This window comes from Daphnia pulicaria, chromosome 3 (genome assembly GCF_021234035.1).
Source record: "Daphnia pulicaria isolate SC F1-1A chromosome 3, SC_F0-13Bv2, whole genome shotgun sequence".
NCBI lineage: Eukaryota > Metazoa > Arthropoda > Branchiopoda > Diplostraca > Daphniidae > Daphnia > Daphnia pulicaria.
Window position 1 is genome coordinate 1,879,925 of NC_060915.1, and position 16,210 is coordinate 1,896,134.

General features: G+C 36.7%; 30 pseudogenes; 17 read left to right on the plus strand and 13 right to left on the minus strand.

Annotated features, from left to right (window-relative positions):
* Positions 1-84: 84 nt before the first annotated feature.
* Positions 85-203, minus strand: LOC124335261 (annotated as a pseudogene).
* Positions 204-616: 413 nt separating this feature from the next.
* On the minus strand, positions 617-735 carry LOC124332233 (annotated as a pseudogene).
* A 414-nt stretch (positions 736-1,149) lies between these two features.
* Positions 1,150-1,268, minus strand: LOC124329723 (annotated as a pseudogene).
* Positions 1,269-1,681: 413 nt separating this feature from the next.
* On the minus strand, positions 1,682-1,800 carry LOC124332234 (annotated as a pseudogene).
* A 414-nt stretch (positions 1,801-2,214) lies between these two features.
* Positions 2,215-2,333, minus strand: LOC124329726 (annotated as a pseudogene).
* A 414-nt stretch (positions 2,334-2,747) lies between these two features.
* LOC124335262 lies at positions 2,748-2,866 on the minus strand (annotated as a pseudogene).
* A 413-nt stretch (positions 2,867-3,279) lies between these two features.
* Positions 3,280-3,398, minus strand: LOC124332235 (annotated as a pseudogene).
* Positions 3,399-3,811: 413 nt separating this feature from the next.
* LOC124332237 lies at positions 3,812-3,930 on the minus strand (annotated as a pseudogene).
* Positions 3,931-4,343: 413 nt separating this feature from the next.
* LOC124332238 lies at positions 4,344-4,462 on the minus strand (annotated as a pseudogene).
* A 413-nt stretch (positions 4,463-4,875) lies between these two features.
* LOC124333790 lies at positions 4,876-4,994 on the minus strand (annotated as a pseudogene).
* Positions 4,995-5,407: 413 nt separating this feature from the next.
* On the minus strand, positions 5,408-5,526 carry LOC124332239 (annotated as a pseudogene).
* A 413-nt stretch (positions 5,527-5,939) lies between these two features.
* LOC124332240 lies at positions 5,940-6,058 on the minus strand (annotated as a pseudogene).
* A 413-nt stretch (positions 6,059-6,471) lies between these two features.
* Positions 6,472-6,590, minus strand: LOC124332241 (annotated as a pseudogene).
* Positions 6,591-7,093: 503 nt separating this feature from the next.
* On the plus strand, positions 7,094-7,212 carry LOC124333791 (annotated as a pseudogene).
* Positions 7,213-7,625: 413 nt separating this feature from the next.
* Positions 7,626-7,744, plus strand: LOC124333792 (annotated as a pseudogene).
* Positions 7,745-8,157: 413 nt separating this feature from the next.
* On the plus strand, positions 8,158-8,276 carry LOC124333793 (annotated as a pseudogene).
* Positions 8,277-8,689: 413 nt separating this feature from the next.
* LOC124332242 lies at positions 8,690-8,808 on the plus strand (annotated as a pseudogene).
* Positions 8,809-9,221: 413 nt separating this feature from the next.
* Positions 9,222-9,340, plus strand: LOC124332243 (annotated as a pseudogene).
* A 413-nt stretch (positions 9,341-9,753) lies between these two features.
* On the plus strand, positions 9,754-9,872 carry LOC124332244 (annotated as a pseudogene).
* A 413-nt stretch (positions 9,873-10,285) lies between these two features.
* LOC124333794 lies at positions 10,286-10,404 on the plus strand (annotated as a pseudogene).
* A 413-nt stretch (positions 10,405-10,817) lies between these two features.
* LOC124332245 lies at positions 10,818-10,936 on the plus strand (annotated as a pseudogene).
* Positions 10,937-11,349: 413 nt separating this feature from the next.
* LOC124332246 lies at positions 11,350-11,468 on the plus strand (annotated as a pseudogene).
* Positions 11,469-11,881: 413 nt separating this feature from the next.
* Positions 11,882-12,000, plus strand: LOC124332249 (annotated as a pseudogene).
* Positions 12,001-12,413: 413 nt separating this feature from the next.
* Positions 12,414-12,532, plus strand: LOC124335264 (annotated as a pseudogene).
* A 414-nt stretch (positions 12,533-12,946) lies between these two features.
* LOC124329727 lies at positions 12,947-13,065 on the plus strand (annotated as a pseudogene).
* Positions 13,066-13,479: 414 nt separating this feature from the next.
* On the plus strand, positions 13,480-13,598 carry LOC124332250 (annotated as a pseudogene).
* Positions 13,599-14,011: 413 nt separating this feature from the next.
* On the plus strand, positions 14,012-14,130 carry LOC124329728 (annotated as a pseudogene).
* Positions 14,131-14,544: 414 nt separating this feature from the next.
* Positions 14,545-14,663, plus strand: LOC124332251 (annotated as a pseudogene).
* Positions 14,664-15,076: 413 nt separating this feature from the next.
* On the plus strand, positions 15,077-15,195 carry LOC124335265 (annotated as a pseudogene).
* Positions 15,196-15,609: 414 nt separating this feature from the next.
* LOC124329729 lies at positions 15,610-15,728 on the plus strand (annotated as a pseudogene).
* The last annotated feature ends 482 nt before the right edge of the window (positions 15,729-16,210 follow it).

Here is a 16,210-nt window from a genome sequence, read left to right on the forward strand (position 1 = left end):
GTTTTATCTACGAATTTGGACTGGTAACCATCGCGATTGAAAAAACAAATTCAAGAAATTTGTTATTGAAAACAAACTATTCATCGCCAACGACATCCCGTATTCCCAAGCGGTCACACTTCCAAGTACTAACGTGACTCGACGTAACTTAACTTCTGGGAGCTGACGAGACCAGGTGCGTTCTACGTGATATGGCCGTTGACATTCAAAAATGAAAATTTACCCTCCCAGTCCCAATGGATGAATAGAAAATCACTTCAAAGTGATAGAAATGTTTGTTTATTGAATTTGGACTCGTAACCATAGCGAATAAAAAAGCGCGATAAACTTTGAAAAACTCGCAATGAAATTCATCCAGAATCATTCCTATAGATGAATTGAACCTATCTCTATGCCATTGATATTTTGATCGACGAATTTGGATTGGTAACCATCGCGATTAAAAAACGCGATAAACTTTGAAAAACTCTCAATGGAATTGATCCAGAATCATTTTTATAGATGAATTGAACCTATCTCTAAGGCATTGAAATGTTTTATCTACGAATTTGGACTGGTAACCATCGTGATTGAAAAAAAAATTCAAGAAATTTGTTATTGAAAACAAACTATTCATCGCCAACGACATCCCGTATTCCCAAGCGGTCACCCTTCCAAGTACTAACGGGACTCGACGTAACTTAACTTCTGGGAGCTGACGAGACCAGGTGCGTTCTACGTGATATGGCCGTTGACATTCAAAAATGAAAATTTACCCTCCCAGTCCCAATGGATGAATAGAAAATCACTTCAAAGTGATAGAAATGTTTGTTCATTGAATTTGGACTCGTAACCATCGCGAATAAAAAAGCGCGATAAACTTTGAAAAACTCGCAATGAAATTTATCCAGAATCATTCCTATAGATGAATTGAACCTATCTCTATGCCATTGATATTTTTGATCTACGAATTTGGACTGGTAACCATCGCGATTAAAAAACGCGATAAACTTTGAAAAACTCTCAATGGAATTGATCCAGAATCATTCTTATAGATGAATTGAACCTATCTCTAAGGCATTGAAATGTTTAATCTACGAATTTGGACTGGTAACCATCGTGATTGAAAAAAAATTTCAAGAAATTTGTTATTGAAAACAAACTATTCATCGCCAACGACATCCCGTATTCCCAAGCGGTCACCCTTCCAAGTACTAACAGGACTCGACGTAACTTAACTTCTGGGAGCTGACGAGACCAGGTGCGTTCTACTCGATATGGCCGTTGACATTCAGCAATGAAAATTTACCCTTCCATTCCCAATGGATGAATAGAAAATCACTTCAAAGTGATAGAAATGTTTGTTCATTGAATTTGGACTCGTAACCATCGCGAATAAAAAAGCGCGATAAACTTTGAAAAACTCGCAATGAAATTCATCCAGAATCATTCCTATAGATGAATTGAACCTATCTCTATGCCATTGATATTTTGATCGACGAATTTGGATTGGTAACCATCGCGATTAAAAAACGCGATAAACTTTGAAAAACTCTCAATGGAATTGATCCAGAATCATTTTTATAGATGAATTGAACCTATCTCTAAGGCATTGAAATGTTTTATCTACGAATTTGGACTGGTAACCATCGTGATTGAAAAAAAAATTCAAGAAATTTGTTATTGAAAACAAACTATTCATCGCCAACGACATCCCGTATTCCCAAGCGGTCACCCTTCCAAGTACTAACGGGACTCGACGTAACTTAACTTCTGGGAGCTGACGAGACCAGGTGCGTTCTACGTGATATGGCCGTTGACATTCAAAAATGAAAATTTACCCTCCCAGTCCCAATGGATGAATAGAAAATCACTTCAAAGTGATAGAAATGTTTGTTCATTGAATTTGGACTCGTAACCATCGCGAATAAAAAAGCGCGATAAACTTTGAAAAACTCGCAATGAAATTTATCCAGAATCATTCCTATAGATGAATTGAACCTATCTCTATGCCATTGATATTTTTGATCTACGAATTTGGACTGGTAACCATCGCGATTAAAAAACGCGATAAACTTTGAAAAACTCTCAATGGAATTGATCCAGAATCATTCTTATAGATGAATTGAACCTATCTCTAAGGCATTGAAATGTTTAATCTACGAATTTGGACTGGTAACCATCGTGATTGAAAAAAAATTTCAAGAAATTTGTTATTGAAAACAAACTATTCATCGCCAACGACATCCCGTATTCCCAAGCGGTCACCCTTCCAAGTACTAACAGGACTCGACGTAACTTAACTTCTGGGAGCTGACGAGACCAGGTGCGTTCTACTCGATATGGCCGTTGACATTCAGCAATGAAAATTTACCCTTCCATTCCCAATGGATGAATAGAAAATCACTTCAAAGTGATAGAAATGTTTGTTCATTGAATTTGGACTCGTAACCATCGCGAATAAAAAAGCGCGATAAACTTTGAAAAACTCGCAATGAAATTCATCCAGAATCATTCCTATAGATGAATTGAACCTATCTCTATGCCATTGATATTTTGATCGACGAATTTGGATTGGTAACCATCACGATTAAAAAACGCGATAAACTTTGAAAAACTCTCAATGGAATTGATCCAGAATCATTCTTATAGATGAATTGAACCTATCTCTAAGGCATTGAAATGTTTTATCTACGAATTTGGACTGGTAACCATCGCGATTGAAAAAACAAATTCAAGAAATTTGTTATTGAAAACAAACTATTCATCGCCAACGACATCCCGTATTCCCAAGCGGTCACACTTCCAAGTACTAACGTGACTCGACGTAACTTAACTTCTGGGAGCTGACGAGACCAGGTGCGTTCTACGTGATATGGCCGTTGACATTCAAAAATGAAAATTTACCCTCCCAGTCCCAATGGATGAATAGAAAATCACTTCAAAGTGATAGAAATGTTTGTTCATTGAATTTGGACTCGTAACCATAGCGAATAAAAAAGCGCGATAAACTTTGAAAAACTCGCAATGAAATTCATCCAGAATCATTCCTATAGATGAATTGAACCTATCTCTATGCCATTGATATTTTGATCGACGAATTTGGATTGGTAACCATCGCGATTAAAAAACGCGATAAACTTTGAAAAACTCTCAATGGAATTGATCCAGAATCATTTTTATAGATGAATTGAACCTATCTCTAAGGCATTGAAATGTTTTATCTACGAATTTGGACTGGTAACCATCGTGATTGAAAAAAAAATTCAAGAAATTTGTTATTGAAAACAAACTATTCATCGCCAACGACATCCCGTATTCCCAAGCGGTCACCCTTCCAAGTACTAACGGGACTCGACGTAACTTAACTTCTGGGAGCTGACGAGACCAGGTGCGTTCTACGTGATATGGCCGTTGACATTCAAAAATGAAAATTTACCCTCCCAGTCCCAATGGATGAATAGAAAATCACTTCAAAGTGATAGAAATGTTTGTTCATTGAATTTGGACTCGTAACCATCGCGAATAAAAAAGCGCGATAAACTTTGAAAAACTCGCAATGAAATTCATCCAGAATCATTCCTATAGATGAATTGAACCTATCTCTATGCCATTGATATTTTGATCGACGAATTTGGATTGGTAACCATCGCGATTAAAAAACGCGATAAACTTTGAAAAACTCTCAATGGAATTGATCCAGAATCATTTTTATAGATGAATTGAACCTATCTCTAAGGCATTGAAATGTTTTATCTACGAATTTGGACTGGTAACCATCGTGATTGAAAAAAAAATTCAAGAAATTTGTTATTGAAAACAAACTATTCATCGCCAACGACATCCCGTATTCCCAAGCGGTCACCCTTCCAAGTACTAACGGGACTCGACGTAACTTAACTTCTGGGAGCTGACGAGACCAGGTGCGTTCTACGTGATATGGCCGTTGACATTCAAAAATGAAAATTTACCCTCCCAGTCCCAATGGATGAATAGAAAATCACTTCAAAGTGATAGAAATGTTTGTTCATTGAATTTGGACTCGTAACCATCGCGAATAAAAAAGCGCGATAAACTTTGAAAAACTCGCAATGAAATTCATCCAGAATCATTCCTATAGATGAATTGAACCTATCTCTATGCCATTGATATTTTGATCGACGAATTTGGATTGGTAACCATCGCGATTAAAAAACGCGATAAACTTTGAAAAACTCTCAATGGAATTGATCCAGAATCATTTTTATAGATGAATTGAACCTATCTCTAAGGCATTGAAATGTTTTATCTACGAATTTGGACTGGTAACCATCGTGATTGAAAAAAAAATTCAAGAAATTTGTTATTGAAAACAAACTATTCATCGCCAACGACATCCCGTATTCCCAAGCGGTCACCCTTCCAAGTACTAACGGGACTCGACGTAACTTAACTTCTGGGAGCTGACGAGACCAGGTGCGTTCTACGTGATATGGCCGTTGACATTCAAAAATGAAAATTTACCCTCCCAGTCCCAATGGATGAATAGAAAATCACTTCAAAGTGATAGAAATGTTTATTCATTGAATTTGGACTCGTAACCATCGCGAATAAAAAAGCGCGATAAACTTTGAAAAACTCGCAATGAAATTCATCCAGAATCATTCCTATAGATGAATTGAACCTATCTCTATGCCATTGATATTTTGATCGACGAATTTGGATTGGTAACCATCGCGATTAAAAAACGCGATAAACTTTGAAAAACTCTCAATGGAATTGATCCAGAATCATTTTTATAGATGAATTGAACCTATCTCTAAGGCATTGAAATGTTTTATCTACGAATTTGGACTGGTAACCATCGTGATTGAAAAAAAAATTCAAGAAATTTGTTATTGAAAACAAACTATTCATCGCCAACGACATCCCGTATTCCCAAGCGGTCACCCTTCCAAGTACTAACAGGACTCGACGTAACTTAACTTCTGGGAGCTGACGAGACCAGGTGCGTTCTACGTGATATGGCCGTTGACATTCAAAAATGAAAATTTACCCTCCCAGTCCCAATGGATGAATAGAAAATCACTTCAAAGTGATAGAAATGTTTGTTCATTGAATTTGGACTCGTAACCATCGCGAATAAAAAAGCGCGATAAACTTTGAAAAACTCGCAATGAAATTCATCCAGAATCATTCCTATAGATGAATTGAACCTATCTCTATGCCATTGATATTTTGATCGACGAATTTGGATTGGTAACCATCGCGATTAAAAAACGCGATAAACTTTGAAAAACTCTCAATGGAATTGATCCAGAATCATTTTTATAGATGAATTGAACCTATCTCTAAGGCATTGAAATGTTTTATCTACGAATTTGGACTGGTAACCATCGTGATTGAAAAAAAAATTCAAGAAATTTGTTATTGAAAACAAACTATTCATCGCCAACGACATCCCGTATTCCCAAGCGGTCACCCTTCCAAGTACTAACGGGACTCGACGTAACTTAACTTCTGGGAGCTGACGAGACCAGGTGCGTTCTACGTGATATGGCCGTTGACATTCAAATATGAAAATTTACCCTCCCAGTCCCAATGGATGAATAGAAAATCACTTCAAAGTGATAGAAATGTTTGTTCATTGAATTTGGACTCGTAACCATCGCGAATAAAAAAGCGCGATAAACTTTGAAAAACTCGCAATGAAATTCATCCAGAATCATTCCTATAGATGAATTGAACCTATCTCTATGCCATTGATATTTTGATCGACGAATTTGGATTGGTAACCATCGCGATTAAAAAACGCGATAAACTTTGAAAAACTCTCAATGGAATTGATCCAGAATCATTTTTATAGATGAATTGAACCTATCTCTAAGGCATTGAAATGTTTTATCTACGAATTTGGACTGGTAACCATCGTGATTGAAAAAAAAATTCAAGAAATTTGTTATTGAAAACAAACTATTCATCGCCAACGACATCCCGTATTCCCAAGCGGTCACCCTTCCAAGTACTAACGGGACTCGACGTAACTTAACTTCTGGGAGCTGACGAGACCAGGTGCGTTCTACGTGATATGGCCGTTGACATTCAAAAATGAAAATTTACCCTCCCAGTCCCAATGGATGAATAGAAAATCACTTCAAAGTGATAGAAATGTTTGTTCATTGAATTTGGACTCGTAACCATCGCGAATAAAAAAGCGCGATAAACTTTGAAAAACTCGCAATGAAATTCATCCAGAATCATTCCTATAGATGAATTGAACCTATCTCTATGCCATTGATATTTTGATCGACGAATTTGGATTGGTAACCATCGCGATTAAAAAACGCGATAAACTTTGAAAAACTCTCAATGGAATTGATCCAGAATCATTTTTATAGATGAATTGAACCTATCTCTAAGGCATTGAAATGTTTTATCTACGAATTTGGACTGGTAACCATCGTGATTGAAAAAAAAATTCAAGAAATTTGTTATTGAAAACAAACTATTCATCGCCAACGACATCCCGTATTCCCAAGCGGTCACCCTTCCAAGTACTAACGGGACTCGACGTAACTTAACTTCTGGGAGCTGACGAGACCAGGTGCGTTCTACGTGATATGGCCGTTGACATTCAAAAATGAAAATTTACCCTCCCAGTCCCAATGGATGAATAGAAAATCACTTCAAAGTGATAGAAATGTTTATTCATTGAATTTGGACTCGTAACCATCGCGAATAAAAAAGCGCGATAAACTTTGAAAAACTCGCAATGAAATTCATCCAGAATCATTCCTATAGATGAATTGAACCTATCTCTATGCCATTGATATTTTGATCGACGAATTTGGATTGGTAACCATCGCGATTAAAAAACGCGATAAACTTTGAAAAACTCTCAATGGAATTGATCCAGAATCATTTTTATAGATGAATTGAACCTATCTCTAAGGCATTGAAATGTTTTATCTACGAATTTGGACTGGTAACCATCGTGATTGAAAAAAAAATTCAAGAAATTTGTTATTGAAAACAAACTATTCATCGCCAACGACATCCCGTATTCCCAAGCGGTCACCCTTCCAAGTACTAACAGGACTCGACGTAAGTTTATTTTAAATTTTCATTTTTGAATGTCAACGGCCATATCACGTAGAACGCACCTGGTCTCGTCAGCTCCCAGAAGTTAAGTTACGTCGAGTCCTGTTAGTACTTGGAAGGGTGACCGCTTGGGAATACGGGATGTCGTTGGCGATGAATAGTTTGTTTTCAATAACAAATTTCTTGAATTTTTTTTTCAATCACGATGGTTACCAGTCCAAATTCGTAGATAAAACATTTCAATGCCTTAGAGATAGGTTCAATTCATCTATAAAAATGATTCTGGATCAATTCCATTGAGAGTTTTTCAAAGTTTATCGCGTTTTTTAATCGCGATGGTTACCAATCCAAATTCGTCGATCAAAATATCAATGGCATAGAGATAGGTTCAATTCATCTATAGGAATGATTCTGGATGAATTTCATTGCGAGTTTTTCAAAGTTTATCGCGCTTTTTTATTCGCGATGGTTACGAGTCCAAATTCAATGAACAAACATTTCTATCACTTTGAAGTGATTTTCTATTCATCCATTGGGACTGGGAGGGTAAATTTTCATTTTTGAATGTCAACGGCCATATCACGTAGAACGCACCTGGTCTCGTCAGCTCCCAGAAGTTAAGTTACGTCGAGTCCTGTTAGTACTTGGAAGGGTGACCGCTTGGGAATACGGGATGTCGTTGGCGATGAATAGTTTGTTTTCAATAACAAATTTCTTGAATTTTTTTTTCAATCACGATGGTTACCAGTCCAAATTCGTAGATAAAACATTTCAATGCCTTAGAGATAGGTTCAATTCATCTATAAAAATGATTCTGGATCAATTCCATTGAGAGTTTTTCAAAGTTTATCGCGTTTTTTAATCGCGATGGTTACCAATCCAAATTCGTCGATCAAAATATCAATGGCATAGAGATAGGTTCAATTCATCTATAGGAATGATTCTGGATGAATTTCATTGCGAGTTTTTCAAAGTTTATCGCGCTTTTTTATTCGCGATGGTTACGAGTCCAAATTCAATGAACAAACATTTCTATCACTTTGAAGTGATTTTCTATTCATCCATTGGGACTGGGAGGGTAAATTTTCATTTTTGAATGTCAACGGCCATATCACGTAGAACGCACCTGGTCTCGTCAGCTCCCAGAAGTTAAGTTACGTCGAGTCCTGTTAGTACTTGGAAGGGTGACCGCTTGGGAATACGGGATGTCGTTGGCGATGAATAGTTTGTTTTCAATAACAAATTTCTTGAATTTTTTTTTCAATCACGATGGTTACCAGTCCAAATTCGTAGATAAAACATTTCAATGCCTTAGAGATAGGTTCAATTCATCTATAAAAATGATTCTGGATCAATTCCATTGAGAGTTTTTCAAAGTTTATCGCGTTTTTTAATCGCGATGGTTACCAATCCAAATTCGTCGATCAAAATATCAATGGCATAGAGATAGGTTCAATTCATCTATAGGAATGATTCTGGATGAATTTCATTGCGAGTTTTTCAAAGTTTATCGCGCTTTTTTATTCGCGATGGTTACGAGTCCAAATTCAATGAATAAACATTTCTATCACTTTGAAGTGATTTTCTATTCATCCATTGGGACTGGGAGGGTAAATTTTCATTTTTGAATGTCAACGGCCATATCACGTAGAACGCACCTGGTCTCGTCAGCTCCCAGAAGTTAAGTTACGTCGAGTCCCGTTAGTACTTGGAAGGGTGACCGCTTGGGAATACGGGATGTCGTTGGCGATGAATAGTTTGTTTTCAATAACAAATTTCTTGAATTTTTTTTTCAATCACGATGGTTACCAGTCCAAATTCGTAGATAAAACATTTCAATGCCTTAGAGATAGGTTCAATTCATCTATAAAAATGATTCTGGATCAATTCCATTGAGAGTTTTTCAAAGTTTATCGCGTTTTTTAATCGCGATGGTTACCAATCCAAATTCGTCGATCAAAATATCAATGGCATAGAGATAGGTTCAATTCATCTATAGGAATGATTCTGGATGAATTTCATTGCGAGTTTTTCAAAGTTTATCGCGCTTTTTTATTCGCGATGGTTACGAGTCCAAATTCAATGAACAAACATTTCTATCACTTTGAAGTGATTTTCTATTCATCCATTGGGACTGGGAGGGTAAATTTTCATTTTTGAATGTCAACGGCCATATCACGTAGAACGCACCTGGTCTCGTCAGCTCCCAGAAGTTAAGTTACGTCGAGTCCCGTTAGTACTTGGAAGGGTGACCGCTTGGGAATACGGGATGTCGTTGGCGATGAATAGTTTGTTTTCAATAACAAATTTCTTGAATTTTTTTTTCAATCACGATGGTTACCAGTCCAAATTCGTAGATAAAACATTTCAATGCCTTAGAGATAGGTTCAATTCATCTATAAAAATGATTCTGGATCAATTCCATTGAGAGTTTTTCAAAGTTTATCGCGTTTTTTAATCGCGATGGTTACCAATCCAAATTCGTCGATCAAAATATCAATGGCATAGAGATAGGTTCAATTCATCTATAGGAATGATTCTGGATGAATTTCATTGCGAGTTTTTCAAAGTTTATCGCGCTTTTTTATTCGCGATGGTTACGAGTCCAAATTCAATGAACAAACATTTCTATCACTTTGAAGTGATTTTCTATTCATCCATTGGGACTGGGAGGGTAAATTTTCATATTTGAATGTCAACGGCCATATCACGTAGAACGCACCTGGTCTCGTCAGCTCCCAGAAGTTAAGTTACGTCGAGTCCCGTTAGTACTTGGAAGGGTGACCGCTTGGGAATACGGGATGTCGTTGGCGATGAATAGTTTGTTTTCAATAACAAATTTCTTGAATTTTTTTTTCAATCACGATGGTTACCAGTCCAAATTCGTAGATAAAACATTTCAATGCCTTAGAGATAGGTTCAATTCATCTATAAAAATGATTCTGGATCAATTCCATTGAGAGTTTTTCAAAGTTTATCGCGTTTTTTAATCGCGATGGTTACCAATCCAAATTCGTCGATCAAAATATCAATGGCATAGAGATAGGTTCAATTCATCTATAGGAATGATTCTGGATGAATTTCATTGCGAGTTTTTCAAAGTTTATCGCGCTTTTTTATTCGCGATGGTTACGAGTCCAAATTCAATGAACAAACATTTCTATCACTTTGAAGTGATTTTCTATTCATCCATTGGGACTGGGAGGGTAAATTTTCATTTTTGAATGTCAACGGCCATATCACGTAGAACGCACCTGGTCTCGTCAGCTCCCAGAAGTTAAGTTACGTCGAGTCCTGTTAGTACTTGGAAGGGTGACCGCTTGGGAATACGGGATGTCGTTGGCGATGAATAGTTTGTTTTCAATAACAAATTTCTTGAATTTTTTTTTCAATCACGATGGTTACCAGTCCAAATTCGTAGATAAAACATTTCAATGCCTTAGAGATAGGTTCAATTCATCTATAAAAATGATTCTGGATCAATTCCATTGAGAGTTTTTCAAAGTTTATCGCGTTTTTTAATCGCGATGGTTACCAATCCAAATTCGTCGATCAAAATATCAATGGCATAGAGATAGGTTCAATTCATCTATAGGAATGATTCTGGATGAATTTCATTGCGAGTTTTTCAAAGTTTATCGCGCTTTTTTATTCGCGATGGTTACGAGTCCAAATTCAATGAATAAACATTTCTATCACTTTGAAGTGATTTTCTATTCATCCATTGGGACTGGGAGGGTAAATTTTCATTTTTGAATGTCAACGGCCATATCACGTAGAACGCACCTGGTCTCGTCAGCTCCCAGAAGTTAAGTTACGTCGAGTCCCGTTAGTACTTGGAAGGGTGACCGCTTGGGAATACGGGATGTCGTTGGCGATGAATAGTTTGTTTTCAATAACAAATTTCTTGAATTTTTTTTTCAATCACGATGGTTACCAGTCCAAATTCGTAGATAAAACATTTCAATGCCTTAGAGATAGGTTCAATTCATCTATAAAAATGATTCTGGATCAATTCCATTGAGAGTTTTTCAAAGTTTATCGCGTTTTTTAATCGCGATGGTTACCAATCCAAATTCGTCGATCAAAATATCAATGGCATAGAGATAGGTTCAATTCATCTATAGGAATGATTCTGGATGAATTTCATTGCGAGTTTTTCAAAGTTTATCGCGCTTTTTTATTCGCGATGGTTACGAGTCCAAATTCAATGAACAAACATTTCTATCACTTTGAAGTGATTTTCTATTCATCCATTGGGACTGGGAGGGTAAATTTTCATTTTTGAATGTCAACGGCCATATCACGTAGAACGCACCTGGTCTCGTCAGCTCCCAGAAGTTAAGTTACGTCGAGTCCCGTTAGTACTTGGAAGGGTGACCGCTTGGGAATACGGGATGTCGTTGGCGATGAATAGTTTGTTTTCAATAACAAATTTCTTGAATTTTTTTTTCAATCACGATGGTTACCAGTCCAAATTCGTAGATAAAACATTTCAATGCCTTAGAGATAGGTTCAATTCATCTATAAAAATGATTCTGGATCAATTCCATTGAGAGTTTTTCAAAGTTTATCGCGTTTTTTAATCGCGATGGTTACCAATCCAAATTCGTCGATCAAAATATCAATGGCATAGAGATAGGTTCAATTCATCTATAGGAATGATTCTGGATGAATTTCATTGCGAGTTTTTCAAAGTTTATCGCGCTTTTTTATTCGCGATGGTTACGAGTCCAAATTCAATGAACAAACATTTCTATCACTTTGAAGTGATTTTCTATTCATCCATTGGGACTGGGAGGGTAAATTTTCATTTTTGAATGTCAACGGCCATATCACGTAGAACGCACCTGGTCTCGTCAGCTCCCAGAAGTTAAGTTACGTCGAGTCCCGTTAGTACTTGGAAGGGTGACCGCTTGGGAATACGGGATGTCGTTGGCGATGAATAGTTTGTTTTCAATAACAAATTTCTTGAATTTTTTTTTCAATCACGATGGTTACCAGTCCAAATTCGTAGATAAAACATTTCAATGCCTTAGAGATAGGTTCAATTCATCTATAAAAATGATTCTGGATCAATTCCATTGAGAGTTTTTCAAAGTTTATCGCGTTTTTTAATCGCGATGGTTACCAATCCAAATTCGTCGATCAAAATATCAATGGCATAGAGATAGGTTCAATTCATCTATAGGAATGATTCTGGATGAATTTCATTGCGAGTTTTTCAAAGTTTATCGCGCTTTTTTATTCGCTATGGTTACGAGTCCAAATTCAATGAACAAACATTTCTATCACTTTGAAGTGATTTTCTATTCATCCATTGGGACTGGGAGGGTAAATTTTCATTTTTGAATGTCAACGGCCATATCACGTAGAACGCACCTGGTCTCGTCAGCTCCCAGAAGTTAAGTTACGTCGAGTCACGTTAGTACTTGGAAGTGTGACCGCTTGGGAATACGGGATGTCGTTGGCGATGAATAGTTTGTTTTCAATAACAAATTTCTTGAATTTGTTTTTTCAATCGCGATGGTTACCAGTCCAAATTCGTAGATAAAACATTTCAATGCCTTAGAGATAGGTTCAATTCATCTATAAGAATGATTCTGGATCAATTCCATTGAGAGTTTTTCAAAGTTTATCGCGTTTTTTAATCGTGATGGTTACCAATCCAAATTCGTCGATCAAAATATCAATGGCATAGAGATAGGTTCAATTCATCTATAGGAATGATTCTGGATGAATTTCATTGCGAGTTTTTCAAAGTTTATCGCGCTTTTTTATTCGCGATGGTTACGAGTCCAAATTCAATGAACAAACATTTCTATCACTTTGAAGTGATTTTCTATTCATCCATTGGGAATGGAAGGGTAAATTTTCATTGCTGAATGTCAACGGCCATATCGAGTAGAACGCACCTGGTCTCGTCAGCTCCCAGAAGTTAAGTTACGTCGAGTCCTGTTAGTACTTGGAAGGGTGACCGCTTGGGAATACGGGATGTCGTTGGCGATGAATAGTTTGTTTTCAATAACAAATTTCTTGAAATTTTTTTTCAATCACGATGGTTACCAGTCCAAATTCGTAGATTAAACATTTCAATGCCTTAGAGATAGGTTCAATTCATCTATAAGAATGATTCTGGATCAATTCCATTGAGAGTTTTTCAAAGTTTATCGCGTTTTTTAATCGCGATGGTTACCAGTCCAAATTCGTAGATCAAAAATATCAATGGCATAGAGATAGGTTCAATTCATCTATAGGAATGATTCTGGATAAATTTCATTGCGAGTTTTTCAAAGTTTATCGCGCTTTTTTATTCGCGATGGTTACGAGTCCAAATTCAATGAACAAACATTTCTATCACTTTGAAGTGATTTTCTATTCATCCATTGGGACTGGGAGGGTAAATTTTCATTTTTGAATGTCAACGGCCATATCACGTAGAACGCACCTGGTCTCGTCAGCTCCCAGAAGTTAAGTTACGTCGAGTCCCGTTAGTACTTGGAAGGGTGACCGCTTGGGAATACGGGATGTCGTTGGCGATGAATAGTTTGTTTTCAATAACAAATTTCTTGAATTTTTTTTTCAATCACGATGGTTACCAGTCCAAATTCGTAGATAAAACATTTCAATGCCTTAGAGATAGGTTCAATTCATCTATAAAAATGATTCTGGATCAATTCCATTGAGAGTTTTTCAAAGTTTATCGCGTTTTTTAATCGCGATGGTTACCAATCCAAATTCGTCGATCAAAATATCAATGGCATAGAGATAGGTTCAATTCATCTATAGGAATGATTCTGGATGAATTTCATTGCGAGTTTTTCAAAGTTTATCGCGCTTTTTTATTCGCGATGGTTACGAGTCCAAATTCAATGAACAAACATTTCTATCACTTTGAAGTGATTTTCTATTCATCCATTGGGAATGGAAGGGTAAATTTTCATTGCTGAATGTCAACGGCCATATCGAGTAGAACGCACCTGGTCTCGTCAGCTCCCAGAAGTTAAGTTACGTCGAGTCCTGTTAGTACTTGGAAGGGTGACCGCTTGGGAATACGGGATGTCGTTGGCGATGAATAGTTTGTTTTCAATAACAAATTTCTTGAAATTTTTTTTCAATCACGATGGTTACCAGTCCAAATTCGTAGATTAAACATTTCAATGCCTTAGAGATAGGTTCAATTCATCTATAAGAATGATTCTGGATCAATTCCATTGAGAGTTTTTCAAAGTTTATCGCGTTTTTTAATCGCGATGGTTACCAGTCCAAATTCGTAGATCAAAAATATCAATGGCATAGAGATAGGTTCAATTCATCTATAGGAATGATTCTGGATAAATTTCATTGCGAGTTTTTCAAAGTTTATCGCGCTTTTTTATTCGCGATGGTTACGAGTCCAAATTCAATGAACAAACATTTCTATCACTTTGAAGTGATTTTCTATTCATCCATTGGGACTGGGAGGGTAAATTTTCATTTTTGAATGTCAACGGCCATATCACGTAGAACGCACCTGGTCTCGTCAGCTCCCAGAAGTTAAGTTACGTCGAGTCCCGTTAGTACTTGGAAGGGTGACCGCTTGGGAATACGGGATGTCGTTGGCGATGAATAGTTTGTTTTCAATAACAAATTTCTTGAATTTTTTTTTCAATCACGATGGTTACCAGTCCAAATTCGTAGATAAAACATTTCAATGCCTTAGAGATAGGTTCAATTCATCTATAAAAATGATTCTGGATCAATTCCATTGAGAGTTTTTCAAAGTTTATCGCGTTTTTTAATCGCGATGGTTACCAATCCAAATTCGTCGATCAAAATATCAATGGCATAGAGATAGGTTCAATTCATCTATAGGAATGATTCTGGATGAATTTCATTGCGAGTTTTTCAAAGTTTATCGCGCTTTTTTATTCGCTATGGTTACGAGTCCAAATTCAATAAACAAACATTTCTATCACTTTGAAGTGATTTTCTATTCATCCATTGGGACTGGGAGGGTAAATTTTCATTTTTGAATGTCAACGGCCATATCACGTAGAACGCACCTGGTCTCGTCAGCTCCCAGAAGTTAAGTTACGTCGAGTCACGTTAGTACTTGGAAGTGTGACCGCTTGGGAATACGGGATGTCGTTGGCGATGAATAGTTTGTTTTCAATAACAAATTTCTTGAATTTGTTTTTTCAATCGCGATGGTTACCAGTCCAAATTCGTAGATAAAACATTTCAATGCCTTAGAGATAGGTTCAATTCATCTATAAGAATGATTCTGGATCAATTCCATTGAGAGTTTTTCAAAGTTTATCGCGTTTTTTAATCGTGATGGTTACCAATCCAAATTCGTCGATCAAAATATCAATGGCATAGAGATAGGTTCAATTCATCTATAGGAATGATTCTGGATGAATTTCATTGCGAGTTTTTCAAAGTTTATCGCGCTTTTTTATTCGCGATGGTTACGAGTCCAAATTCAATGAACAAACATTTCTATCACTTTGAAGTGATTTTCTATTCATCCATTGGGAATGGAAGGGTAAATTTTCATTGCTGAATGTCAACGGCCATATCGAGTAGAACGCACCTGGTCTCGTCAGCTCCCAGAAGTTAAGTTACGTCGAGTCCTGTTAGTACTTGGAAGGGTGACCGCTTGGGAATACGGGATGTCGTTGGCGATGAATAGTTTGTTTTCAATAACAAATTTCTTGAATTTTTTTTTCAATCACGATGGTTACCAGTCCAAATTCGTAGATAAAACATTTCAATGCCTTAGAGATAGGTTCAATTCATCTATAAAAATGATTCTGGATCAATTCCATTGAGAGTTTTTCAAAGTTTATCGCGTTTTTTAATCGCGATGGTTACCAATCCAAATTCGTCGATCAAAATATCAATGGCATAGAGATAGGTTCAATTCATCTATAGGAATGATTCTGGATGAATTTCATTGCGAGTTTTTCAAAGTTTATCGCGCTTTTTTATTCGCGATGGTTACGAGTCCAAATTCAATGAACAAACATTTCTATCACTTTGAAGTGATTTTCTATTCATCCATTGGGACTGGGAGGGTAAATTTTCATTTTTGAATGTCAACGGCCATATCACGTAGAACGCACCTGGTCTCGTCAGCTCCCAGAAGTTAAGTTACGTCGAGTCC